The sequence below is a fragment of the Hyaena hyaena genome, unplaced genomic scaffold, assembly GCF_003009895.1.
Source record: "Hyaena hyaena isolate Hyena2069 unplaced genomic scaffold, ASM300989v1 scaffold_58, whole genome shotgun sequence".
Classification (NCBI taxonomy): Eukaryota; Metazoa; Chordata; class Mammalia; order Carnivora; family Hyaenidae; genus Hyaena; species Hyaena hyaena.
In genome coordinates, this window is record NW_024080689.1 from 1921685 (window position 1) to 1949036 (window position 27352).

The window sequence follows — 27352 nt, forward strand, 5'->3', positions numbered from 1 at the left end:
ATTAAGAACACGTTTGGGTGCATGTATCAGACAACTCAACAATGAAGGTTTAAATGACGCAGACATTTGTTGAAAGTGGGCTCCTTGTTGGTCTGGCCACTCAGCTGTGACATTCTAGCTCTCTTCATCTTTTTCTTCTTTTCTTCTTAGCGGATTGGCACTTCTTCAATGTTCTTATAGCATCATGATCCCGGGATGGCTGTCCTAACTCTGCACCTCACTTCTCTACCCAAGATGCATTAAGGAGAGAAAGACAAGAATAGTGAGCTCTCGACTTATCCCTTATATAAGGAAGACAAACTTTCCCAGGAGCCTAAGAGGACACTTTATTCTTATCATTGGCCCAAAGCAGACCTCCAGGAAGGGGAAATTCTGTATTGGGGTTTCCAGCTTCCTTATAGAGGCAGCAAGAGAAAGAAGGGGCCCAGGAATCTGGCCAACAACAGTGTCTGTGAGAAAATCCTTCACAGAGAAGCCACAAGACAGAGACTGAAGGTTACTCAAGCCATTTTAGGCTGGGAAATGTTTGAAAATGGAGAAAAATGGCACATCTTAGGCTGAGTTCAAGCACTGGGATGGACAGAGCTAGGTTGGCCTCAGGAAAAACCTTAGGCCAGAAATCCCTGTGCTGGCTCCCAGTTCTGCGGCTCAACCAGAAAGTCAGTCCCAGAAACCTAGATGATGGGTTACACTGTGGACTAGGCAGAAATCAAAGACTTTGCTGCTAAAAAGATAGTTTCATTAGCTGTTAAGGATTAAAACCCAGAATGAGGGGCAGCTCCAACCTCATGGTGATCACGTAAGCCCATTAATCTAGGAGATGATTTTGTCAGAAATAAGAAGCCAAAGCCACTTTCCCTTCAAGAGTATTCTTTTCCCTGGGAGCACCTGGCTGGCTCATTTGGTAAAGCAAGTACTCCTGATCACAGGGTTGTGAGTTCAAACCCCAGGTTGAGCATGGAGCCTACATTAAAAAAGAAAAAGAAGGGGTGCCTGGGTGGCTTAGTGGGTTAAGCGTCCGACTTTCGCTTAGGTCATGATCTCGCGGTTCGTGGGTTCGAGCCCCGCGTCGGGCTCTGCGCTGACTGCCAGCTCAGAGCCTGGAGCCTGTTTCAGTCTGTGACTCCCTCTCTCTCTGACCCTCCCCTGCTCACGCTGTCTCTCTCTCTCTCTCTCCTGGAAATAAAAAAAAAAAAAAATTAAAAAAAAATAAACAGAGATTTAAAAAAAAAAAAGAAAAGAAAAAGAAAAAGAAAAAAAAGAATATCCTATAAAAATATTCTTTTCCCCAACTAGCTGAATTGTATCCTTTACCCAGGTTATGTAAACACTTGCTACCATCATTATTGTGAGTCCAAGTATCTCATTGACACGGGGTTTTGGGCTCCCACACATGGGAAATTGGAAAGTGACAATTCACTCAAAACAAAAGCTTGGCATAACATAATAAAAAGGAAAAGAGAAACCCCAAAGTTTTATGTGGACCTCTGCGCATGTGTTTGTGAGAAAACACATCCACACATGTTAAAAGACCACGTTATGGTCTGATTATAAATTGCCCTGATTACACCCAGGCATGTCCCACTAGTTCTGATCACATTCAAATGTCTTAATTCAATGAGATTTTGGATACCCACAATTCCTTTCGTTCAGCTGGACAAGAAAAGCCAGGTTGCTCTGCAAAAACAATACAACTTACCATCATGCTTCTGTGTTGGGAGACAATCTCAGTAAAATTTGAGCCCAGCCTCAAACTCTGTGGATTTATCTGTCTATTCTTTATTCATTTATTCACCCACCCACCCACCCGTATTATCAATCTACCTATCTATCATCTAACCATCCATCCATCCATCCATCCATCCATCCATCCATCCATCTATCCATCCATCCATTCATCCATTCAACAAACACTAACTCATTTCTTTAGAGCTCACGAGTTTCTTTGGAACTCACTTCATTTCACTAGCCTCTCTTGCTTGCCCAGCAGAGAAGCACTTTCACGATGCTAAGCCTTCACTTTCCACAGGGAATGCCTTACATCTTTTCCATTTTGTGAAATCCCACTCATCCTTAAAATTCAGGTTCAATTGTTTTATTTTAAGTAATTCCTACCCACAACGTGGGGCTCTAACTCAAGACCCCAAGGTCAAGAGTTGCAGGCTCTACCAACTGACCCAGCCAGTCGCCCCTGGTTCAATTCTTTTTTGGAAGATGGCTCACAGACTCCTACCGCAAGCCCACACTGTAATCTTCCATCCTAATTTTATGGCACTAAGGTTGTGTATTCCTCTTTTAATATGTAATAAATTGCTGCCTTCGAGATCTCTTCAATATTGTACTGCACTGCTCTTGTATCTTGCAATTGAAATACTCTATGTTATTTCTTATCTTCCCAAGTAATCTGCAAACTCTCTTAAGAGAGAGACTGTGGTTCTTACCCCTTTGCAGCTTCCTTCCACAGCTTGCCTCTTACATAACGTTATGCAAATTGTAGGCACTCAACAAATAGACTTGGATTGGGTGTAAAGTTTCCCCATCTGTGAAGTGGAGATAGTATTGGTGTAACAGTGGCAGGTGAGACACTGTTTATTTAATTGAGACAATGTCTATTAAAGAACTTCTTAAACTGCAAAATCCCAAAGACAGTATGACGGATAATATTGCTTCATTTTTTTAATAAAAAGTGAATAATCATCAATAGCCACATGCCAGGTTGCCTATGATCTGAATGAAGGAGGACTTTTCAGTAAGAAATTTTATTAGTATGTACAGAATCATTGGGTCCTGTACAAGGTACCAGAGCTACAAGGTGGATGAACTATAAACTCCCTGTCTTCAAGGAGCTCATGGCAAAGGAGCAGACATATAAGTACCTATGATTGTGTGTGAGGCTGGAGAAAGCTCCATAACACGGACACTAAGTGCTGAGAGACACTCAAGCGATTCCTTAATTCTGCCCGGAGATTAGGAAACACTTCAAAGAGGAGCCACCACTTGAGCTGATCCTGGAAGATGAAAAGAAATTTGATAGATGGAGAAGGAGAAAAACAAGAAAAGAAACAGCAGAGACGTGCTGGATGATTTGGGGTGGGGGTGGGGGGGTAAGAGAAGTCAGGGTTACCTAATCACAACCTAAGGGCGGAGGGTAAAGGGTTGGGAGAGTCTGAGACCCAGGGGCTGATGTCTGGATCATGTCCCCGGAAGGGGCCTCAGGAGCCACGTTAAGGAGTGTGGACCTGATTCCAAAGGTAATACAAAGGCACAGAGGAGGGGGATTGATCGTACGGACTAAGATATGCATGGACTAAGTGGCTGTCAGCGGCATGCTTTTTGGCTACAAATAACAGAAACCCAATCCAAACCGGCTTAAACAAGAACATCCATTATCTCACTTAAGTATAAATTCACAGGTAGGCAGGCTGCAGGTATAGAGTAAGGAATCCCTCAAAGACCCATGATCCTTCTCCATCTCTACTCTGCCAACGCTAGCCATCACTCTGTTCTTGGGGTGCTTGCAAAATGGCAAAACGGCCAGTAACACATTCAGGCACAACCAAATCCTGAGGCATCTTCCCACCAGATGCCCCTCTCTGGGGTCTCCATGGGTCACAGGGCCCAGATGACAGAGGCATTCGCCATGGCTGTCTTCGACCAATCTTCTGGGGTTGAATGATCGTGGAGAGTCAATCATGATGTCTGCCTCAAAGACCCTGGCTGCCAGAATGCAGGTGGGCTCCGCGGGGGGGGAGTGTGAAGGCAAGAAGACCGACCGAGAAGACAGCCCAAGATGACTGGCATAAAGTAATCAGACCTGGACCACGGATGCGGCTGTGGGCACGAGGGAGGAGAACCGGAAGACAAAGAACTTGCCAGCTCATCATACGCGGAGTGAGAAGCCAGGGGCTGGGAATGCTCCAAGCTTCCAATCTTAGGTGACAGAGGGGTTTAGTGCACTATCGGCTAAGATGGAAGGCGGGGGGCTCAGTGGCATGCCCCCCACACCTGCTTGACAAAGAGTCAAAGCATGAGAAACAGACGACTCATCCGGCTTCTCATTTTCCCCAAGGTAGAGAGCTGGTTGATTGAAAGGCCAGCTCTGATGTCATGCAACCGGTCTGCCATCACTTACGCATGGAGAACCTTGAGGAACCTTCCATCTCCTTACTTGTGAAATGGCTCCACCAATGCCAAGCTCAGAGAATCGTTGTGTCCAGGGCTCAGCTTAACGCCTGCCTGGCTTATAAGAGACATCGTCTCAGAATAGATAAGGAAGGACCCTAGGGCTCTGGCCACTCACTGCCCGACCTCAGTCTAATTACTGCCCCTATCTGAGCCTCAGTTCATTCATCTGAAAGATGGAAATATCTGCTCATGGGGCTGCTAAGACAATTGTATTAGAAAAAATGTCACGGGCGCCTGTGTGGCTCAGTCGGTTGAGCGTCCCACTTCGGCTCAGGTCATGATCTCACGGTTCGTGGGTTCGAGCCTCGCGTCGGGCTCTGTGATAACGGCTCAGAGCCTGGAGCCTGCTTCGAATTCTGTGTCGCCCTCTCTCTCTGCCCCTCCTCCCCCACCTCTCAAAAACAAATAAACATTTTAAAAAGTATACAAAAAAATAAATGAAGGTGAAGAGGGGAATTGAGGCTAGGAAAGAGAAATGGGGGGGGGGCAGGAGCCGGCGGTGACAGTAATGTGCAAGTGACAGTTGAACCAGCCTCGGTGTCCAGTATCCAGACCAGAGAGGCCAGCAGTGCAAACTCTGGCCTTTGGAATTTAATGGGTACTATCAGCAGCCTACCCTTACCCCTCCCTTCTCCTTCCCTCGTTGCCCTCCCCTCCCCTCGCCTCCCCTCCCCTTTCTTTTCTTTTCTTTTCTTTTCCTTTCACTGAGCTAGTTCTGTGGCATGCTTTTTGCTATTTCCTGACTGCAGAGCCCCAATTTGTTACTGCCTATTTGCTCTGCCTGGTTATCTAATCTTTTGGAGAATTCTGCGTGCTACCCAGTAGCCGCAGAATTATGGTTTTTCTGCGTTAATCTGTTTCTGTTGTTCTTTGTGCTTCTCTTAGGGACCTGTCCACATAAGCACCCAGTAGGATGCCTGGTGTGGAGTGGGAATTTCAAACTGGCCCCTTTCTCCTTCTGACTCCTGATTCTCCGTGTCTTTCCTTCCACTCACGTTTCGTTCTAGATACGTGATGCTCTGATGAGAGGGAGAAAAACCACTTGCATCTAAGGAAAACATGGAGTCCCTCCCTCTCATAACCACTCACCCCACTGTTGCCCAGAAAAGTTCATCCCACTGGCTAACAAAACTGGGGTGAAGAAGAGCCCTCTGTTTTTTTTTTTTTTTTTTAATTTATTTCTTAGAGAGAGAGAAAAAGACAGTGTGAGCAGGGGAGGGTCAGAGAGAGAGGGAGACACAGAATCCAAAACAGGCTCCAGGCCCTGAGCTGTCAGCACAGAGCCCGACGCGGGGCTCAAACTGTGAGATCATGACCTGAGCAGAGTCAGACGCTTAACTGACTGAGTCCCCCAGGCGCCCCGAGCCCTCTGTTTTCTAAAACGAAAGCAATTTAGGGGTGCCTGGGTGGCTTAGTCAGTTGAGCATCTGACCTTGATCTCAAGGTTCGTGAGTTCGAGCCCCACATCGGGCTCTCTGCTGTCCATGCAGAGCCCACTTGAGAGCCTCTGTCCCCTCTTCTCTTTGTCCCTCCCCTGCTCATGCTCTCTCTCTCTCTCTCTCTCTCTCAAACATTAATGAACATTTAAAAAATAAAATAAATTAAAAGTAGTTTTGAGGGCTAACATGAACTTGTTCACCAAACCCCAAAACATGATGCTAGGGAACATCTGTCAATGCTTAGAAGCAGCATCTCGGGAAGTAAGAAGCAGAAGAACTCATTGACATGATAATGGTCTTTCAGTTTCCAAACCCTGATGGATGTAACAAAGTACACAGAAGAGGTAGAGTATAACAAAAATACCCGGGCACACAAAAGGCTTAATTCATGGGTTGTGGAACGGTATCAGACGGCAAAGAAGACACTGGGGAGTTTTAAGAAGTACATCCTTAATATTCTTGGATGAAAATTGCCACTGGTTTTCTGCAAAACACCCTACGTATGAGTCGGATCTAATATTCTTTCACTTTCCCAACCCTGCTTCCCCAGGCTCTTCCCCGTGAGACAGTTCAAATCTTCCAATAATTTTTTTCTTGCATCTATTAACTGGAGTCTGTTTCCATTATTTGCAGCCAAGGAACCCTGCCTGATTCAACTCATTGAGGCAATAGTAACACTCCATGGTTGTTAGAAGTTGCTCCCTGATTCGGGAGCTCCACTCTCTGCTCCTGGGAACTCCTACCCTTTCTCTGTTTCCTGCAGCGACTTTGAGCCAATGTTCCCCATGGGATGGGCCTTCAGTCATTGAAGGACAAGATGCTTTTCCCTTAGTCATTTATTTCCTGGGATAAATAGCTCTGATTTCTCAACAGTTGGTTGTAGAACATAATTTCCGGCTTTGTCAGGATGTCTGATACCACCTGTCTGAACTCTAAAAATGCGACTCCCGGGGCGCCTGGGTGGCTTAGTGGGTTAAGCGTCCGACTTTCGCTTAGGTCATGATCTCGCGGTTCGTGGGTTCGAGCCCCGCGTCGGGCTCTGTGCTGACTGCCAGCTCAGAGCCTGGAGCCTGTTTCAGTCTGTGACTCCCTCTCTCTCTGACCCTCCCCTGCTCACGCTGTCTCTCTCTCTCTCCTAGAAATAAATTTAAAAAATATATTAAATAAATAAATAAATAAAAATGCGACCCCCATCAAGGGAGCGTGAAAGTTATAACAGGATCATTGCTTCCCCTGGTCTCCTCCCTAATTACGTAAATGACCACTCTTTTTATTTTATGTTGTGAAGTTTATTTATTTATTTTGAGAGAGAGAGAGGACAACCAGAAGAGAAGCAAAAAGAGAGAGAGAATGCCAAGTAGGTTCTGCAGAGCCCAATGCGGGACTCGAACCCACAAACCGTGAGATCATGACCTGAGCCGAAATCAAGAGTCTGATACTCAACCTACTGAACCATCCATGAGCCCCCAAATGACCGCTCTTTCGAAGCAGCAACATCACATTGTTGGATTATATTAGGTGTATTATCAGCTAATACTGATTTTTAAAGCTCATTGCTTCATCATTTAAGCAACACATAATCTTTGAAAATTAGAAAATACAAATAAAGAAAAGATACATTTTAAAAGCTCTCACAACCCACCACCTAGTGATAATCACTTTAAATACGTTCGTGTAAAATCTTCTAGATTATTCCCTATGTTTATTCTCTGTACTTTCTATTGGTCATACACTATTCCAATATGTTATGTATTTAAGTAGTACCCTCTGGATAGGTTCTTTAGACTTATGTTTTGTGTCCAATTGCAAACGATGCTTGGATTAACACTCTTTAAACATCCATCTTTGTGTTCTCTGACAATTTTTCCCAGCTTTATTTTTTTTTAATGTTTTGTTTATTTCTAGGAGAGAGATAGAGACAGAGCATGAGCAAGGGAGGATCAGAGAGAGAGGGAGACACAGAATTGGAAACAGGCTCCAGACTCTGAGCTGTCAGCACAGAGCCCGATGAGGGGCTCGAACCCACGAACCATGAGGTCATGACCTGAGCGAAAGTCAGACGCTTAACTGACTAAGCCACCCAGGCGCCCCATCCCAGCTTTATTAAGATACAATGGACATTTAACATTGTATAAGTTCAAGGTACATCACAGGTTCATTTGACACATTTATATTTTGCAAAACGATTGCCACTATAGCATTAGCTAACACCTCCATCTCATCACACACAATTACTCTTTGTAAAAGTCATCTCTACTCCCAACACGGGATTTGAACTCACAACCCTAAGATCACAAGTTGCATGCTCTACTGACTGAGCCAGACCAGACGCCTCATTACCATTTCTCTTTTGTGTTGGGAATATTTAAGATCTACTCTCTCAGGAACTTTGAAGTAATAGAGTATTAGTAGTTATAGTCACCTTGGTAGGTCCCCTCCTTAAGGAAAGAAAAACAAAAAATACCCCAAGGCCACCTGGCTATAGGCATACGTGACAACATCCCTCACGACTTGTAACATGAGACCACTTAATCAGGCTACGTGTTTGCACATTACCATATAGGGAGACAAAAAAGTAAAACTTTATAGAAAGCAACACCACATGGCGTTCGAGGCTCAGTTCTTTGGGCACGAGCCCAACTGAGTGGTGCCGGCAGGAATAAAATTGCCTCCTGGAAAGAAAAGCCTCGGTGTCACGACTCTCGGTGCGAGAATCCTGCCACAACTTTGCTGTACGTTATATCTCCAGAACTTGTTAATCCTGTAACCGGAAGTTTCCACCCTTTCACCAATACTTCCCCATTCCCCCATCCCACAGTGCCTGGCAATCAGACGCTGAGCTCGGCTTTCTAATGTCTTTATTTTTAAAATTTATTTATTTATTCTGAGAGGTGGATCAGGGCAGAGAGAGAGGGAGAGAGAGAGAATCCCACACAGGCTCCTCTCTGTCAGCACAGAGCCCAACGCGGGGCTCAAACCCATAACCCGGAGATCATGACCTGAACCAAAATCAAGAGTCCGTTGCTCAACCGACTCCGCCACCAGGGGCAACCCGATTTCTTAAAAATTCCTAGAGGTTGAATTGCTAGTTCAAAAGATATGTGTTTTCTTGGGAGGCTTTTAATTATCTATCTCCAAATTACCCTCCAGAAGCCAATTTATACTCCCACCAGCAGATTATTAAAGGCTTTAAGATTCCTGGAATTTTCACATAACAGCCGCCATGCCAGGTGTCTGTAAGTAGTAACTGACTTTAAGGTAAAGGAAATACTGTATTTACACTTCTTTAATTTTATTTAATTGGCTCGTGTGTCTTTGCCACCTGTTGAGATGATTATTACATTAGAGATTCAGTCTTACCTCTTGAGAGTCAAGTGGGAGATTGAAGAGCCTTAAGATTCAGTCAGGTATGAGAATACTCAGCCACTCTGGCTTTGCATCACCTGCAAATCTTACTTAATGTCTCTGTGGTTTTCATCCAAGTCACAGATGACACTCTTAAATATATCTTTTTTTTTTTAATGTTTTATTTATTTCTAGGAGAGAGAGAGAGAGAAAGAGACAGCGTGAGCAGGGGAGGGTCAGAGAGAGAGGGAGTAACAGACTCTGAAACAGGCTCCAGGCTCTGAGCTGGCAGTCAGCACAGAGTGTGACGCGGGGCTCGAACCCATGAACCGTGAGATCATGATCTAAGCGAAAGTCAGACGCTTAACCGACTAAGCCACCCAGGTGCCCCTCAGATGACACTCTTAAAGAGAAGGTGGCCGGGGCTCCTGGGGGGCTCAGTCAGTTAAGCATCCAACTTCGGCTCAGGTTGGGATCTCACAGTTCGTGGGTTCGAGCCCCACATCTTGAGATTCTCTCCCTCTCTTTCTGTCTCTCTCTGCTTCTCCCTTTGCCTCTCTCTCTCTCAAAAATAAATATATATATATGGGAACGGAAACTGGCACAGCACTCTGGAAAACAGTATGGAGTTTCCTCAAAAAATTAAAAATAGAACTACCCTACGACCCAGCAATTGCACTACTAGGTATTTATCCAAAGGATACAGGTGTGCTGTTTTGAAGGGACGCATCCGCCCCAATGTTTGTAGCAGCGCTATCAGCAAGAGCCAAAGTCTGGAAAGAGCCCAAATGTCCATCGACCGATGGATGGATAAAGAAGATGTGGTATATAAGTACAATGGAATATTACTCAGCAATCAAAAAGGATGAAAGGTTGCCATTTGCAAGAATATGGATGGAACTAGAGGGATTATGCTAAGTAAAATGAGCCAGTCAGAGAAAGACAAATACATGACTTCAATCTTTTTTTTTTTTAATGTTTTATTTATTTCTAGGAGAGAGAGAGAGACAGCGTGAGCAGGGGAGGGTCAGAGAGAGAGGGAGTCACAGACTGAAACAGGCTGCAGGCTCTGAGCTGGCAGTCAGCACAGAGCCCAACGCGGGGCTCGAACCCATGAACCGCGAGATCATGACCTAAGCGAAAGTCGGACGCTTAACCGACTAAGCCACCCAGGCGCCCCACATGACTTCAATCTTATTTGGAATTTAAGACACAATACAGATGAACATAATGGAGGGGAAGCAAAACTAATGTAAAAACAGGGAGGGGGGACAAAATATAAGAGACTCTTAAATATGGAGAACAGAGGGTTGATGGCAGGGCGTTGGGTGGGCGGATTGGCTAAATGGGCAAAAGGTAGCAAGGAGGGTACTTGTTGGGCTGAGCACTGGGTGTTTTATGTATGGGATGAATCACTGGAATCTACTCCTGAAATCACTATTGCACTATATGCTAACTAACTCAGATATAAATGTATTTAATTAATCAATTAAACTAAATTAAAAAGAAAGAGATCAAACAAACAAGCAGAAACACAGCCATAAATACAAGGAACAAATTGGTGGTTGCCAGAGGGTGAGGGGGTTTGGGCAAATGGATGGAAGGGAAAGGGAGGCCCAGGCTTCCACTTATGCAGCAAATAAGTTTCAGAGATGAATAGTACAACATCAAGAATACAGTTGATGGTATTGTAACAGCATCATATGGTGACAGAAGGCTACATGTGTGAGCACAGTGTAACATGTAGCCTTGTAGCTTTGCACACCTGAAATTCATGTAACATTGTGTGTCAACTATACTTCAATAAAAAAATAGCAGACTAAGAGAACAAAAGCAGCATGGTGCCCATGGAAAAAAAATACAGAAGGAAAAAAAAAAGCAGATGTGCGATTGGAGCCTACAGGAAGAGTAAACTACTGAGAACCATCTGTTGCAAGATCACCAGGAGGGATGTGGGCAAACCTTCTCTGCATCCACCATGTCTACAAGAAGACATGACCTTTGGGAAATATAGCACCATAAGGGAAAAAATAGACTCTAGTGAAAAGGCAACAGACTGAGATAAATAAAAGCCACATGAAACAGGTGATAAAGAAGGGGTATAAGGAAACCACAAAACAAAAACATTACAATTCTCAGCTCAGAATTGAGGTTACAAAGAATATTTGTTGAGGCACCTGGGTGGCTCAGTTGGTTAAGGGTCAGACTTCAGCTCAGGTCATAATCTCACGGTTCGTGCATGGGATCAAGCCCTGTGTCAGGCTCTGTGCTGACAGCTCAAAGCCTGGAGTCTGCTTTGGATTCTGTGTCTCCTTCTTTCTCTGTCCCTCCTCCCTGCTCATGCTCTGTCTCTTTCTTTCAAAAATAAATAAACGCTAAAAACAAAAAATTTTTTAAAATATGAATATTCATGTGTAAGGAAACTTGAAAAATTCAAACTTTAGAAGAAAAGAACAAAGAAAACAAAAAAAAATGATGAAAGAAAAGCATAGTCATGGAGGGCCCTGAATGGTAATGACTATACGTTTTTTATTATAGTGCAAAGAAAGCAGAAACTTTTTTTGATCGTACCACTTAAAATTAATTTAAGTGTATCCTTAAAATTAATTTAAACAAACTCAGATGAACATAAGAACTTCTGGAATCAGAAACCATGAAGAACTATTTCTAAATCTGAAATGCAAACAAATGTAAAATAACCTCAAGAGTATCAGGTAAATATATTGGGCCAAGTTGGTTGAAGCTTCCTCTTTGTTCATGGACGTGAGTATTTCCTTAAGTAAATCCTTAGAAGTAAGATTACTAACAAATACAGGTATTCAGAAGATGCTGTTAAAAATGTGAACCAGGGGAGCCTGGGTGGCTCAGTCGGTTAAGTGTCCAACTTCGGCCCAGGTCATGATCTCACAGTTTGTGGGTTCGGGTCCCGCGTCAGGCTCTGTGCTGCCAGCTCAGAGCCTGGAGCCTGCTTCAGATTCTGTGTCTCCCTCTTTCTCTGACCCTCCCCTGCTCACACTATTTCTCTTTCTCTCTCAGAAATAAATGAAACATTTTTTTAAAAGTGTGAACCAACAAGGAAGAGTCTGTAAAAGTAAACATTCATGTGGAAGAAAATTCTATAAAACCATAACGGCAAAGTTTGATTTTGAATAGTGAACTAAGAGATGACTTTTATCTGCTTTTTTACTTGTCTGTGTCTGTTTTCCTTTTTTTGTTAACACTAATACACGTTATTTGTATAATAACAAAATGTAATTTAGTAAGCAGGTGTATGGAAGGTAATTGCAGCCAAGACCATTACTGGGCCTTTCCTGGAAAACCTTGTGCTAGGTGAAAACAGCTTGCTTAATTCTGAAGGGCTAACTTAAAAGAGAACTTGACTTCCAGCCAGATGCTCACAATCAATGAGCCTCATCCTGGTGGCCAGCCTCCATCAACCCCCATCCTCCCTGCCTCCTGGTATTCTCCCTGTTAGATAGCTACCCTCCCCAACCCTGTGTGAGGGTTGGTCTGTGAGACCAACAGAATATGGCAGAAGATACTGTATGTCACTTCTGAGGTTAGGCTATAAAACATTCTTTCATCTTGGTTATTCTCTTTCTTTCAGGGCAATTGCTCTGGGGGAAGTCAGCTGTCATGTCTTGAGCAACTCTCTAGAGAGGCCCATGCAACAGGGAATGAAAGCTCTGCTCAATGGTCATGCGAGCACGCCATCTTGGAAGTGGCTCCTCCAGCCCCACTCAAGCCTTCATATGATGCAGCACCAGCCGACATTCTGATTGAAACCACGTGAGAAACCTTGGGCCAGAACTTAGACTACACTTGGGTTCCAGACCCTCAGAAACGATGTGAGATAATGATAGCTTGTTGCTTTAAGCTGCTAAGTTTGGGGGTAATTAGATCCACAGCAATAGATAACTAATATAGCCTTTTAACCTGGGTCATTAGCTTTAAAACACGTGGAAGAGATAAGATAATAGGAATGGAGACAAAGAAGGATGAGGGGGATGTCTTTGAGAAGGAGCGGAGTTCTTTAGGAAGTAATTTATCTTCAACCATTGCCCCCATCCCATGCAATATGGGGACTCTTGACCTGTCTTCTCAAATTGGTGAGCTCCAGGGAAGTGCCTGTGATGTGGGAGAGAGAGTCTGGAGTAACCCCTTTTTTCCTGGAGTTACTTACTGGCAGTTGGCACCTCACTGGCGTATATGTAGTTGTGGGGTGTTGCACTTGGGCAGAAGAAGACGGTGCCTCATCCTTGGCATTTCATACAAGAAGGTTCTGCCATGTTGGGTAAAGGTGGGCTGAGCCAGGAGAGCCAGCCTAGGTGACCAAGGAGGGAGTCTCCCCCTGACAGTCAGAGTAGCTGAGGGTCTGAAAGCTTGACCACCGGTCTTTGAAGGTCCACCCAGCCTGGGACCTTGGACAGACTTACTGTCAGGGTCATTGCCTACACCAAGGATGGCATCACAGCTGAATCCTTCCCGGATTCCCCCACACAGGTGGATCCAGACAAGTGTGCCACTACCACCAGACACTGAGGGAGGGACTGGCCAAACAGAGAAGGCTGGCCTAGCAGAGAAGGGAGAGATCCTTCTCACATCCCACAAGGGGACTCTTGGAGCAGACAGGAGGGGTTGCTGGGAGGAGGGGAAGGAGCACCATTGGACAAAGCTGTCTTCTGCTTCCCGAGCCCTGAGCAGGGGCCCTGAACCAGGCTGCTATACAAAACACCAATATCTGCAAGTGACAGAATGTTTCCTTGAAATGAAACTATTTAAAACTGGAAGTGGCTGTACGTAGCTGGTATTTATAAGACTGGCTAACTTCGGCTTTTCCACTGCTGAACAGGAATTGGGGTTTTGTTTTGTTTTGTTTTGTTTATAGAAAAGGAAGTAAGTTTAAAAATAAAGCAAACCTCTAGTTGGCCCAGGGCTAGATGGAGACCATTCAATTAAAGCTATTGAATGAGCAGTGAGACCTGAGGCATATATCCGACTTCCTCTTGAATGTTAAGTTGGTCAAGTTCCCTATGTGGGCATGCTGCACTCTTCCAAGACCTTACACAATTATAAATGTGGATAAAAAGATTGTTTAGTCTCTTGCCCCTTGTGAATACCATTCCTTCTTCAACTCTAGACCAACTAGAAACTTCTGTGATGGTGTGGAAACGGCTTGTGTCTACACGGTCCAATATGGTAACCACTCACCGCACATCGCTACTCAACGCTGGAGAGGTCGCCAAAGCCAATCGAGGGACTGACTTTAAAATTGTATTTTTTAAAAGATTTTTGAAAAGTTTTTATTTATTCATTTGAGAGAGAGAAAGAGAGTGTGTGAGCAGGATAGGGGCAGAGAGAGAGTGAGAGAGAATCCCAAGAGAGCTCCACTCGGTCACAGAACCCAACATGGCGCTCGATTTCACGAATGTGAGATCATGACCTGAGCCGAAATCAAGAGTATTTTAATTAACATAAACGTATGCAGCCACCTGTGGTTAGTGCTACCTTACGGGACCGAGCAGTGAGGGATGGAGTCGGACATATTTCTTTCTACTGAACTTTTGGATGGCTTCCTACATTTGGGGAGCGTCTTTGTTGGTTTGCTATCTCAGATTCCACAAAGACAGGGACACTTTGGCTCAAGATTTCTGACACTTCCTGGGGCACCTGGGTGGCTCAATCAGTTAAGTGCCAGACTTCAGCTCAGGTCATGATCTCACGGTTCATGGGTTCGAGCCCCATGTCAGGCTCTATGCTGACAGCCAGCTCAGAGCCTGGAGCCTGCTTCAGATTCTGTGTCTCCCTCTCTCTCTGACCCTCCTCTGCTCACACTGTCTCTCTCTCTCTCAGAAATAAATAAAAACGTTTAAAAAAAAAAAGATTTCTGACACTTCTATACCACTCACCAGATTCTTCCCCATGTGTCCTCAGAACCTAATTGAGGAGAGCACTGGTACGCCTGGGTAGCTCAGTCAGTTGAGCGTCCCACTTTGACTCAGGTCATGATCTCGCGGTTGGTGAGTTCGAGCCCCGCGTCGGGCTCTGTGCTGACAGCTTGGAGCCTGGAGCTGCTTCGGAATCTGTGTCTCCCCCTGTCTCTGCCCTCCCCAGCTCATGCTCTGTCTCTCTCTGTCTCTCAATAACAAATAAATGTTAAAAAAAAAAAAAAAAAGAGGAGAGCATTTACAGTAATGTTTACATGGGGAAAACTTGAGCACAGACTGGATTCCGATAACATTAAGAAATTACTTAGGTCACTTCCAAGAGGGATTTGGGAACTAAAACCAAGAGCTCTTAACTCTATAACCAAATAGTGATGTTTTCCATAGGATATAATAGTTACTCAGTAGTGCTATGGTTTCCTGAGGAGACATAAGACTTAAAAAATTACTAAAATTGCAGGCTGTGGTCTTCAGAGATAAAGTAATGTGCTGTCTGTAATTTGCTTTAGATAATGGAGTGAGGAGCAGACAGAGGAAATAAGATTGGTCGATAATTGTTGAAGCCTTGTGATGAATTCATGGATTCCCTTAGATCAGTCTAGTTTACATGTGTGTACTTTTTTTAATTAAAGAAGTTAAGAGCTTTAAACAAGATGGGAAAGTGCCTCTATTATATCAAGTAGAAGGGGGAAAAGAGAGGCGCCTGGCTGGCTCAGATGGTGGAGTGTGTGACTCTTGATTTCAGGTTTGTAAGTTCAAGCCCCATGTTGTGTGTGGAGCCTAGTAAACAAACAAACAGACAAACTACTAAAAAAAAGAAAAGAAGGGCAATAAGCATACAATAAAATGAGGAATTCACACAAATGGAAGGAAATATGCAACATAATGTAGTGATTAGGATCCATATGACTGAGTTCAAATCCTGGCTAGAACCCCGACCTGGTTTCAGGAATTTTTTTTAGCTTTGCTCAACCTCCATCTCCTTATCTATGGAATGAGGATCATACTGGAATGTACCTCTTAAAATCGCAGTGGAGAGGAAGGGAACCCATTTACGAAATATTTAGCCAGCATCTGGTACCCAAGTCCCGTCACTTACAACTGGGACATAGATTGACAAATGGCTGGTATTGCTACCAATACCTTTCTCAATTTTCCGCAAAAAGGATGTCGTCCTTTTATATTCAAGGAAGAAAATGTGTGTTTGTTCGTTCGTTTAAATGAAAAGAACAGTTCCTTCCATTGCTACCTCTGTGTTCTGAAAAACTGCCAGTAAAGTCAGTTAATAATTTATCGGATGTTCTAAACTTTAGCAAAAGGAGAATTCCAGCTTGTGTCTGAATAAGTGGAATTCCCCGTGAAAACCCTGTATCGTGGCCTTGGGGACATGTGTTAGGAAAGCATCATCTGGAAGCTTCCTCTGGCCTGGGGGGTGGGGGAGGGGTTGGGGTGGGGGAGGGGGTCTTGTCTGTGTGAGTCCTGACCCAAAAGCTTTCTGCACTGATGGACAGACCTTCTCCTTTTTATTTATTTATTTTTAAGTTTTTTAAGTTGATTAATGTATTTGTTGAGAGAGGGCACAAGTGGGGGAGAGGAGAGAGAGAGAGGGAGAGAGAGAATCCCAAGCAGGCTCCATGCTGTCAGTGCAGAGCCCATTGCGGAGCTCGAACTCACGAACCGTGAGATCACAACCTGAGCCGAAATCAAGAGTCAGATGCTTAACCAATTGAGCCACCCAGGCGCCCCTATTTTTTTAAGTAAGCTCTACACCCAGCATGGGGGGGGGGGGGGTTGAACTCATGACCCTGAGATCAAAAGCCACGCGTTCTACCAGTTGAGCCAGCCAGGTGCCCCTGATGACTTTCTTTGCAGGAGCTGTTACACATTTCCCTTTCCATTAGATTTGCATCTTTCAAACAATGTATCTCCTTCCATTGGGACTGCTAGTTATGAATCCCTTCCAAGTGGCGGTGATGTTTCTGAAATTATATTTTGCTTCTTTCAGTAACATGAAAATCCTGCCTTATCCATTCCCTATACCCTTTGCATTGGGAGACACACCTGCAAAGCCATAAAGTTGTCATCTCTATTTTTGCTCAAGAATAATGACACTCACTGTCTCTGTCATCTGTTCTGGACTCTTGCACGAAGGCTGTTTTCATTTTCTCCTCAACTATCAGTACCAATAACTTGACTGAAACCACTAAACCAGAGGGGTGGGAGGGAGAATATTGGCTTGTATAACTGAGAAGTCCAAGGAGCAGGGTTAGCTTCAGGCATGGTTAGATCCAGGTGCTGTAATGTTTTCAGGTGTTTCTCTCTCTCCATCATCAGGCTCAGCTTTCTGCTATGTTGACCTCAGTCTCAGTCTCCTTAAAGCAAGGTGGCACTCAGCAGCTCCAGACATATCAGTGATCATCTCAGCCTCTCTAATAGAGAAAGAAAGCACACCTCACTCCCAGCCATTTGAGCAAAGTGCCAATGACAACCCCCACTGGTCCAGATGGGGTCATGTGTCCACCTCTGAAGCAGTCATTGAAATTTTGGTAACTTTTCTGGTGCCAAAAGATGAGATCAGCCCTCTTTGGCCGCATAGACCATGAGAAGAAGATGGATGGTTTCCCTTCCAAGATAGAAAAGCTGTTGAAAGAAGACAGCAAATGGATGCCACGCAGACCAAAACAACAGATGTCCACTCTGCATCCCATAACAGCCTTTTTCCGATGCCCTTCGATGGCATTGGGAAATCTCCTGCCAAACACCTTCTTCTCCAGCTCTGTGGCGCTCTCTGTCCTTCGCCAGTGGCCCCAAGTTCCAATGCGTTGGCCTCGTGCCCAGGAAATGAAATCTCTTCAACACCATTGACATCACCAGCTGCTCACGTCCAATATCCTCTTGGATATTCATCCGCTGAATGAAAACATGGAATACTACCTGTACCCCCCCCACCCCCCACTCCGCCAATCCTTCAGAGTCCATCTCAGAACTGCCAAGCTTCCAGAGACATAGTTCAGATTTCCTTTGACCACACCGTTCCTCCACACATGGATCAGAAGAAGGAGGGGCTGCGTGGAGGTTCTGTGCAAATATCTATCCCATCCTGTATCTGTGCTCCAGAAACACGCCCCTCCCGGCGTGCCGCACCTGGTCTCAGATGGGAATCTGCGTATTCTGGGAATGCACAAGTTTGTTTGTTTGTTTGTTTGCTTGCTTTTCATCCAGCCATGGCCGCCCTCTCTCAACTTAGCTACTATAGCACCTGGCCTAGCACAGAAGACACACCGTGTATATTCAATGATGCATGCCCTGTTTTTCCAAGGGCCCTCAGAAAAACCCAAACCAGACCAAACAAGAAAACTAAGGTGAATTTGGAATCAGGAAAGAGATCCTGGGACTTCATCCGAAACGTATTTTTCAAGCGAGGTGGTGGGGTATGCTAATGCGTATTGCATTACCACCGAGCCTTCTGAAATGTTTCATACGTTAAAAAGCGCGAGGGCTGCAACTCCAAGCTGACCAGCCAAATAGCTAATTGGATCGTGTCCCAACCCGCGTGGCTCCCCACAGCCCACAGGAGGTCAACAGAGGCTGTTGGCACGTGAGGTCCAAGATGTCGTCCAATCTTCCTTTCCCTCATCTATTAACGACTGAGTGTTTGTGTCCTGACCCCAGACCCCCACCAAAATAGTTAACTATGTTGAAGCTCTAAGTCCCAATGAGATTTTTTAAAAAAGTTTTTTTAATGTTTATTTATTCTTGGGGTTGGGGGGAGAGACAGAGCACGAGCAGGGGAGGGGCAGAGAGAGACACACACAGAATCCAAAGCAGGCTCCAGGCTCTGAGCTGTCAGCATAGAGAGGCTCGAACTCATGAGCCCTGAGATCATGACCTGAGCCTAAGTCCGATGCTCAACTGACTGAGCCACCCAGGCGCCCCAAGGAGATTATTTCTGAAGGTGATAGTGATGAGGTTTTTTGAGGTGATGGTAGGGTTTGTGGGGCCTAGAGCCGACAGCCAAGAGAGAATTCTTGAAGACATCTTTGGTGCAAAAAAGGGATTTTAAGAAAGCACAGGGACAGGACCCGTGGGCAGAAAGAGCTGCCTGAGGACCCTGTGGAGAGGCAGGTTATATATTTGGGAGTTGGGGGAGGGAAAGTCCTGGGGAAGGTTCCAAAGGGATTTTCATATGCTAAGGAAGATTCCCAGGATACTGGAGGCCTGGCTTTTGTCAGGCTAAGGTGGTTTTTCCCTCCAGCAGTGTTCACATTAATGTTCCAGGCAGTTCCTGGAGAAGCAGTTTCCTCTGCCAGCTTCAAGTGGCTGACAATGGGCTGCAGGTTACAAGATCTAATTTTACCTGCCATTTCCTTCTGTCTTTGTTCCCCACATCACTTTGGAGGGGTGATGTTGAGGCTCCAGGAAACTGATCAGTCTATTGATAAGATTGGCTTTTTCCTGCAACTTACAAAGACATTTGAAAATTAATAGATCCACGTCCATCAGGACTGTGACGTCTATCAGTTAACCATTGGTTTTTCCCTTTACCTTTGTCCCTGGGCAGCCAGGAGTGGCCGAGGAATAGCACCCATATCCCAGCTGCGGGTGGGGGGAGTTTCCTGGCTCTCAACTTGCCTTATGCTCCCTCATCAATAGGGTTAAATAAGGTCATTCGAGCGGAGTCCCCGTGATGAGATTAGTGTCCCTAAGGACACAGTGAGAAGGTGGCTGGCTGCAAGCCAGGAGGGGAGCTCTCACCAGACACTAAACCTGCAGGCACCTTGATCTTAGACCTCCTAGCCTCCCGTGGGAAATAAGCGTCCGTTGTTTAAACACCCAGTCCGAGGTACTTGATTATAACATCCCTAGCTGACAAAGGCCACTCCCCTCCCTCAGCCATGGCTTCAGGTACCTTGAATCCTTCCCAGTTCCCTGAATGAGCCTCGTTCTCTCTCAACTGGGTGTTTCGGAGTCTGCCTTCTCTCCCTTTTTTCACACAGATCCCTCCTATTTAGTCATGGCATTTGTTTCAGGAGGCTAACAAGAAGGTCCCAGAATGCAACAGCTTAAAAGGCATAAACTTCTCCAGGCAGCTGCCTGGCTCAGTTCGTAGCACACACGACCCTTGATTGCAGGGTTGTGAGTTCAAGCCCCACGACGGGTATGGAGCCTACTTAAAATTTAAAAAATTGGTTAAGCGGCCAACTTTGGCTGAGGTCATTATCTCACAGTTGGTGGGTTCGAGCCCCGCATCGGGCTCTGTGCTGACAGCTCAGAGCCTGGAGCCTGTTTCGGATTCTGTGTCTCCCTCTCTGTCTCTCTCTGCCCCTCCTCCACTTGTGCTCTGTCTCTCAAAGGTGAATAAATGTTAAATATTTTTTTAATATTTTAATTTAAAAAAGGAATATAAATTTCTTTTTGCTCCAGCAGTGGTTCTGACATAAGCTTGTCCAGGTGAGCGGGAAGCTCTGTTCCTAGAGGTCATTCAAAACCCAGGTGCCTTCCAGTCATTGCTCTGCCTGCCTCCAGAGCCTCACGGCCCCCCGCATATCGAAGCTGGGTCTCGTCCCCAGGCAGAATCTACCTGCAGGAGGAAGGCACACAGGGATGCTCTGAAGTCCAGACTCACAAGTGGGTCCTATCATTTCCACTCATTCTATTGGTGATAACTAGTCACGTGATCACAACTAACTGCTGGGGATGCTGGGAAATGTAGTCCTTACATAAACAGCCGTGTGCCTGCCTATAGTTCTCCTATAAATGGAGGAATGAATTTCAACAAGCAACTGAAGTTCAGACCTGGACTCCTGAATGGCCTACTCTGTCCTGACCTCCCTAAATCAGCTGTCCCTCTTGCAAACGCCTAAGGCCTTACACAGCAAATATTTCCGTAGTTGCTGACCTCTCCCCTTCACCTGCTTCCCTGACTAGATTATGAGCATGTTGCGTGAGGCTGTGCAAACTCAATGCCTTGTGCTTTCTGGCCATTTTGAGTAAAGGTGTGGAGGACCGGCTACTTAACTCGCAGGGCTCAGTACAAGATGAAAAGTGTGGGGCCCCTTGTCCAAAAGCGACTCAGAATTTTTTTTTAAAGATTTACTTATCTTATATCTGAAAGAGAGAGAAATCGCAAGTGGAGGAGGGGCAGAGAGATGGGGAGAAAGAGTGAGAGAGAGTCCCAAGCAGGGTCTGTGCTGATTGTCTGGGTCCCGATGCAGGGCTCGAACCCACAAACCTCGAGATCATGACCTGAGCCGACATCAGGCACTTAACCAACTGAGCCACCCGGGGGGCCCCAAAAGTGACTAAGAATTCTAAGATGACAGAAGAGCAATTAAACCAAATGCAGAGTCCTGGAGGCAGGTCCCTGGGTACCTGCGCCCATGTCACCAGCCCTGAAGGCATGACATATAACCCAACTGCATTGACTAGCCTGCACCACCACCCCCCCGCCCCCCGCCGCCCAGAAGAAAAGCCACATATCTGTTGTGCAGCCTCATGCAGGGAGCCTGGAGATGAGTCAGATGGAGCTTGTGAATATCCGGGAAGTCCACCTTCACCGTCCAGACAGGCTAACCTTGACAGGGGCCACGGGGATGGTGAGGGAATTTCCCAGGTTGCACTCCCTTGTCCTCTGGGAGGTGGGGACACAGCACCGGCCAAGCCAGAGACACAGCGTCCTGCCTTCCCACCCCCCTCACCTGTCACCGCTGCAGAAGGAGTCACCACGGCAGTTTTGAAACTGCATCATAGACTGGGGGGCAGGGGGAGGGGGAGGCTCTGAAGTCGTCGGCAAGCAGCTCCCCAGCATCTGCTCAGACACCTCCAGCGACAGAGAACTTCCTACCTCCCCGGGCAGCTCCTTCTGTTTCTGACAGCTCTGCGGATGGAGTTCTTCCTAGAGTTGAGCCAAAACCTCCTCCTTCCTCGTGACTCCCCCCTCCCCTCAGAGCCAGGCAAGAATTGTAATACCGCCCTGGTGCCCTTGGGCGTCTAGGGGGCTCTGACGTTCGCCTGAAGGCAGAGGTTGTCGATTAGGGGCCACAGATGTACTGCGTTTGGCCCAGGCAAGGTTAATTATTATTATTATTCATTATTATTATTTGGTGGGTTGCCAATGCTGAAAAATCTGGAGGGCTCACACAAAATGTAGAACCAAAGCCTCTAAAACATGAAAGCTCTGGCAAGTCTGGGCTCATATTTGCACCATCCTACCTGTCACAAAAGATACTGAAGAATGGATGCGGGCCGCGCCCCTGCCGCTCGCTGTCCATCACAGCCTGCTGCTTGGTTCCGTGCTACCCGTGGGTGTGCAGGTAACGTACTGTCTTAGCCCTTACACTTACAAGGATGTTAATGTGCCCCTCCCCACCGTAGAGGTAGCCAATGAGTTGTAAACCCAGGTTTTTAAATTGGATCTAGGAAAGGTTATTTAAAGAAGTACGACTCCTTTTCTTTTTTCTCCCTTCTCGCTGCTCATAATGCAGAGGTGATGGCTGGTGTTCCAGCAACGACTTTGTAACCAGGAGGCAACCTTGAGGATGGGGGCGATGTATAGGAATGTGGCCGCAAACAGATAGCAAGGGGCTGGTTCAGTAGGGACGACAGAATTGCCACATCAGCTATACTTACCTCCAAATTTCTTTTACCCAAACTTCTTTTACCTAAAATAAATAAGTAGAAACACAAACATATCTTGCAGAAGCCACTCTTTAGTAGTTGTTATTAGCAGTTACGGGTAGTTCCCACCTGGTGTGGGTGTGTGTGTGTGTGTGTGGGTGTGTGTGTGTGTGTGTCTAGCCATTGCCTTTTCTTAAGTTTTTATTATGGAAAAGTTACAACATATACAAACATAGACAGACTAGTATCCACATGCAAAAAAATTAATGGAGACTCCTAACCTCACATCACACCCCAAAATTAACTCAAAATAGATCATAAACCTAAATATACAAGCTAAAACTATACAACCCTTAGAAGAAAACATACGAGTAAGTCTTCACGAAGTTGGCTCAGCCCATGATTCCTTAGATGTTACACACAAAAAAACCATAAGCAATAGAAGAAAAAATAAATCACAGGTCATCAAAACTTAAAACTTTTGTCCTTCGAACAACACAGTCCAGAAAGTGAAAAGACAATCTGCAAAATGGCAGTGAATATTTGCAAATCGTTCTCCTGGTAAGGGACTTGCAGCCCAGCATATATACAGAAGCATCACGACCCAATTCAAAGTATGTTTTAAAGCCTCGTTTGAAAATGTGCAAAGTGGGGCGCCTGGGTGGCTCAGGTCGTGATCTCACGGTTCGTGAGTTTGAGCCCTGCTGCAGGCTCTCTGCTGTCAGTGCGGAGCCTGCTTAGGGTCCTCTGTCTCCTTCTCCCTCTGCCCCCCACCTCTCAAATAAATAAATATTTTCTAAATGTGAAAAAGACTTGAATAGACATTTCCCCAAGGAAAATATACAAATGGCCAATAAGCACATGAAGAGATGCTCAACGTCGTTAGCCATCAGGGAAATGCAAATCTCAACCACCAGAAGATACCACTTCACACCCACTAGGATGGCTAGAATCAGAAATAACAAGAGTTGGCAAGGATGTGGAGAAGTTGGAACCCTTGCACCGTGCTGGTGGGAGCGAAAAATGGTGCAGCAGCTGTGGGAGCCAGTTTGGCAGAGCCTCAAAAAGCTATACATAGAATTACCATATGATCCAGCCATTCCACTTCTAGGTAGACATCCCAAAGAGCGGAGAGCAGGGGCTCAAACAGCTACTTTTATACCCGTGTACACGGGAGCATCATTCACAATAGCCCAACGGTGAAAACAACTCAAGTGTCCATCAACGAACAATTAGATAAACAGAACAGGATCCATCCACACAATGGAATGCCCTTCAACAATAAGAACGAAACATGGATACAAGCCACAGGTGAACTTGGAAAACATGCCAAGTGAAAGAAGGCAGTCATGAGAGATCACATGTTGTATCATTGCATTTCTATGTGAGGTGTCCAGAACAGGCAAATCGGTGGGGATGGAACGGAGATTACTCGCTATTGGGGTTCAACCAGAGGAAGAAAGGGAAGTAGAGGGCTGTTGATGAGGACAGGGTTTCTTTGGCGGTTGATAAAAACATGCTAAATTGAGCTGGCGGTGATGATTACCCAAATCTGTAAACAGACTAAAATTCCCTGGATTGTATGAATTTGATGGTATGTAAATTATATCTCAATAAATCTGTCTTTAGGGGCGCCTGGCTGGCTCACTGGCTAGAGCTTGTGACTCTTTTTTTTGGGGGGGGTAGTCTTTTTTTTTTTTTCTAGATTAGTCTGCATTTTATTTATTTATTTATTTTTTTACAAATAGTTTATTGTCAAATTAGTTTCCCTAGAGCTTGTGACTCTTGATCTCGGGGTCGTGAGTTCGAGCCCCAGGTTGGATGTAGAGATTACTTAAAAAATAAAATCTCTGAAACAAAACCTGTTTTTAGAAACAGACCGGTAAAAAGAACTCTCATTCACCTGCTCCAGCTTCAACAATTGTTAACTTGAGGCCAGTTTCCTTTCGTCTAAACCACAACTCCTCCACTCAGAGCTCTCCCCTCCTCATGTTATTCTGAAGCAGATCCCAGACGCCTGTAACGCAGAATTTAAAACAGCCAAGTCCGGCGGTGTGGTTACCAGCTGTGTGTTCCGGGCTGTGTGACCCCCACACTGGGTCCTCCAGCCTTGTGGACACTGCACGATACTGAGAGGTAAGTCCCTTTCTGCTTAAACTTCTCTGCAGCTAAAAACCGCAACTATTGTATCTACAATTGACATTGACCTTTAGGGCATACCCATCCGCAGAAGGAGCTCTGATGGAGCTGTGGGTATCTGAGGAATAGGGTTAGAAAATCTCCCATCCTTCATGAAAACCCCCTGGGAGTCAGAAGCCTCTGGAGACCATATGTAAATTTAAATCTGTTCTAGGGGAGGAAGGCTTGAAGGAGGACTTGTTCCTTCCCAAGGGAGGCCCCAACGATACTGAACGGATACTTAGGGGCGCCTGGGGGACTCAGTCAGTTAAGCGTCCGACTTCGGCTCAGGTCGTGATCTCGCGGTTTGTGGGTTCGAGCCCCGCGTCGGGCTCTGTGCTGACAGCTTAGAGCCTGGAGCCTGCTTCGGATTCTGTGTCTCCCTCTCTCTCTGACCCTCCCTCAGCCCCCACGGTGTTCTGTCTCTCTGTCCCTCTCAAAAATAAATAAAGATTAAAAAAAATCTTAGAGAATGGATGCCTACTGATAAAGTTGACCAGAATTCTCTACTATCTTGGATTCTGACTCTGTTTCCCTAAGAAGTGCCTCCTTTCCCAAAAGTTCACGGGCTACAACGTCATTCTCTTGACCTTGGAGGTGGCTCTTGTCATATCTTCTACAAGCCAGACTCTCCCAGCGGCTCCTCCCTAACGTGAGCTCTAGTTAACCCTGCACCGAACCAGGTTTTTCATGTAGAATAGGATCGAAGGTCTTCACAAAGTCTTGGGCTCAGACCCCACCGGGCTTGTGCCCGTTTCCTGATTCTGACGCTGGTTCACTGCATGGCATTTGGCAACATCTCTGTGGTTTCATCTGTGACATGGGAATAATAACTCCTATCACTTACTCATTTATGTCGGCTGGAAGGACAGCATGAAGCTCGCTTTATAAGGCACCTAGCTTGGGGCGCCTGGGTGGCTCAGTCGGTTAAGCTTCTTCCTGACTCTTAGTTTTGGCTCCGGTCATGATCTCACAGTTCATGGGTTTGAGCCCCGCATAGGGTTCTGTGCACTGACAGTGATAAGCCTGCTTGGCATTCTCTCTCCCCCTCTCTCTATGCCTCTCCTCCCTCAAAATAAATAAATAAACTTAAAAACAACAACAATAAAACATTAGGCATCTAGTTCAATGCCCTACCTGAAACAGCCAATCAGTAACTGCCTGCCACCCATTATTAGTAATTGTGAAACTGGGTTAGATCTTATCTTCTCAACCAGAGAACCTCAGGCTTCTTAGATTGGTGTTGTTTTGGGGCGCCCGGGTGGCTCAGTCGGAAGAGCATGCGCTCTTGATCTCGGGGGTGTGAGTTCAAACCCCACGTTGGGTGTAGAGATGACTTAAATAAACGAAACTTAAAAAAATAAATAACACATGGGTGTTGTTTCAATTTTAAGGAATGGATTCATTTTTCCTTCTACATGTGTTACTTTTATACAACAATCATCATCATCACCCTCATAAACCTTTATTGAATGTTTTTTCTTCAGCAGACACTGTACGGGGGGCTGTCAGCATTTTGCCCCATTTTCTCAGTCTCGCTGTGGGTTAGGTATCACCTTAGAGAAGAGAAAACTCAGGTGCGAGGTCGATTTATTCGCCCAAGTTCCCACAACTCGTAAACGCTTGGGCCGGGATGCCATGCCCACCTGCCCAGTTCCAGAACCTTCTCTGTGCTGTCTCCCTCCTTCCTAAAGAGGGTGCCCGGTCCCACCTATAAGTTCCGGACTCACCAGGGTCTAGAATCAATCTCTGTGATGGAGACGGTGCATAAGATGCTTTGTGGCTCCGAGAGCCATGACCAAGTTTTAAAATTCTCCCACAGCCCTGACTCACCCCTGCAGCTTGGGCTCTCAGGGTCCGGGGCGTCCTCGTTTCTTGATGCAACCCCTTCCCACAGGTGCCTGATTCTGCAGCCTCCCCCTGGGCCCGGCCCGTGGCGTCGCCTTAATGACAGGCCCCCAGCTGCTGCCTGATGGTTGAGCATCCACCCTACCCAGACCTCCCATGGCCTGACCCTTTATGACCTGTCTGTTCCCAGATTCGAGCTTGACCGCTGCAGTAGGCAGCTTCCAAAATGACTCCCAAAGGTCCTGGTATCCGGGTACGCACCCAGGGACTCCTAAGGAACAGAGCACCACAAAGGAAACAGGAAGTTGGGGCGCCCCAGGGGCTCAGTCTGTTAAGTGTCCCACTTCAGCTCAGGGCGTGATCTCACGGTTGGTGAGTTCGAGCCCCACATCGGGCTCTGTGCTAACAGCTCGGAGCCCACTTTGATCCTCTGTCTTCCTCAGTCTTTGACCCTCCCCTGCTCATGTTCTCTGCCCCTCTCTCTCAAAAATAAATAAACGTTAAAAAGAAAAAAACCCAAGCTATTGGAAATCACTCCTGAGATTAGACCAAGAAGACTGTGACTTCTGTCCCGCTCAACACGGTACCCCTTCCTCACTCCCTCCCGCCCTTTCTCTCTCTCCCTCCCTCCCTCGGAGGAGGCAAGTTCCGGGTTATAAGCAGCCCCGAGGACCTCAGGGGGCCTCCCTACAGCAGCCATCAAGGAACTGAGATCCTTGGTTCAACAGCCCATAAGGAACCGACTCCTGCCAATGATCAGGGAATGAGCTTGGAAGCCATCGTTCTCCGCCAGAG

At 46.0% G+C, this 27352-nt stretch overlaps 1 non-coding gene across 1 annotated transcript; it reads left to right on the forward strand.

Annotated features, from left to right (window-relative positions):
* Positions 1-15223: 15223 nt before the first annotated feature.
* On the forward strand, positions 15224-15350 carry LOC120231489. The gene has a single exon (XR_005528341.1). It is a non-coding gene; the product is annotated as a small nucleolar RNA SNORA25 (small nucleolar RNA).
* Positions 15351-27352: the final 12002 nt, after the last annotated feature.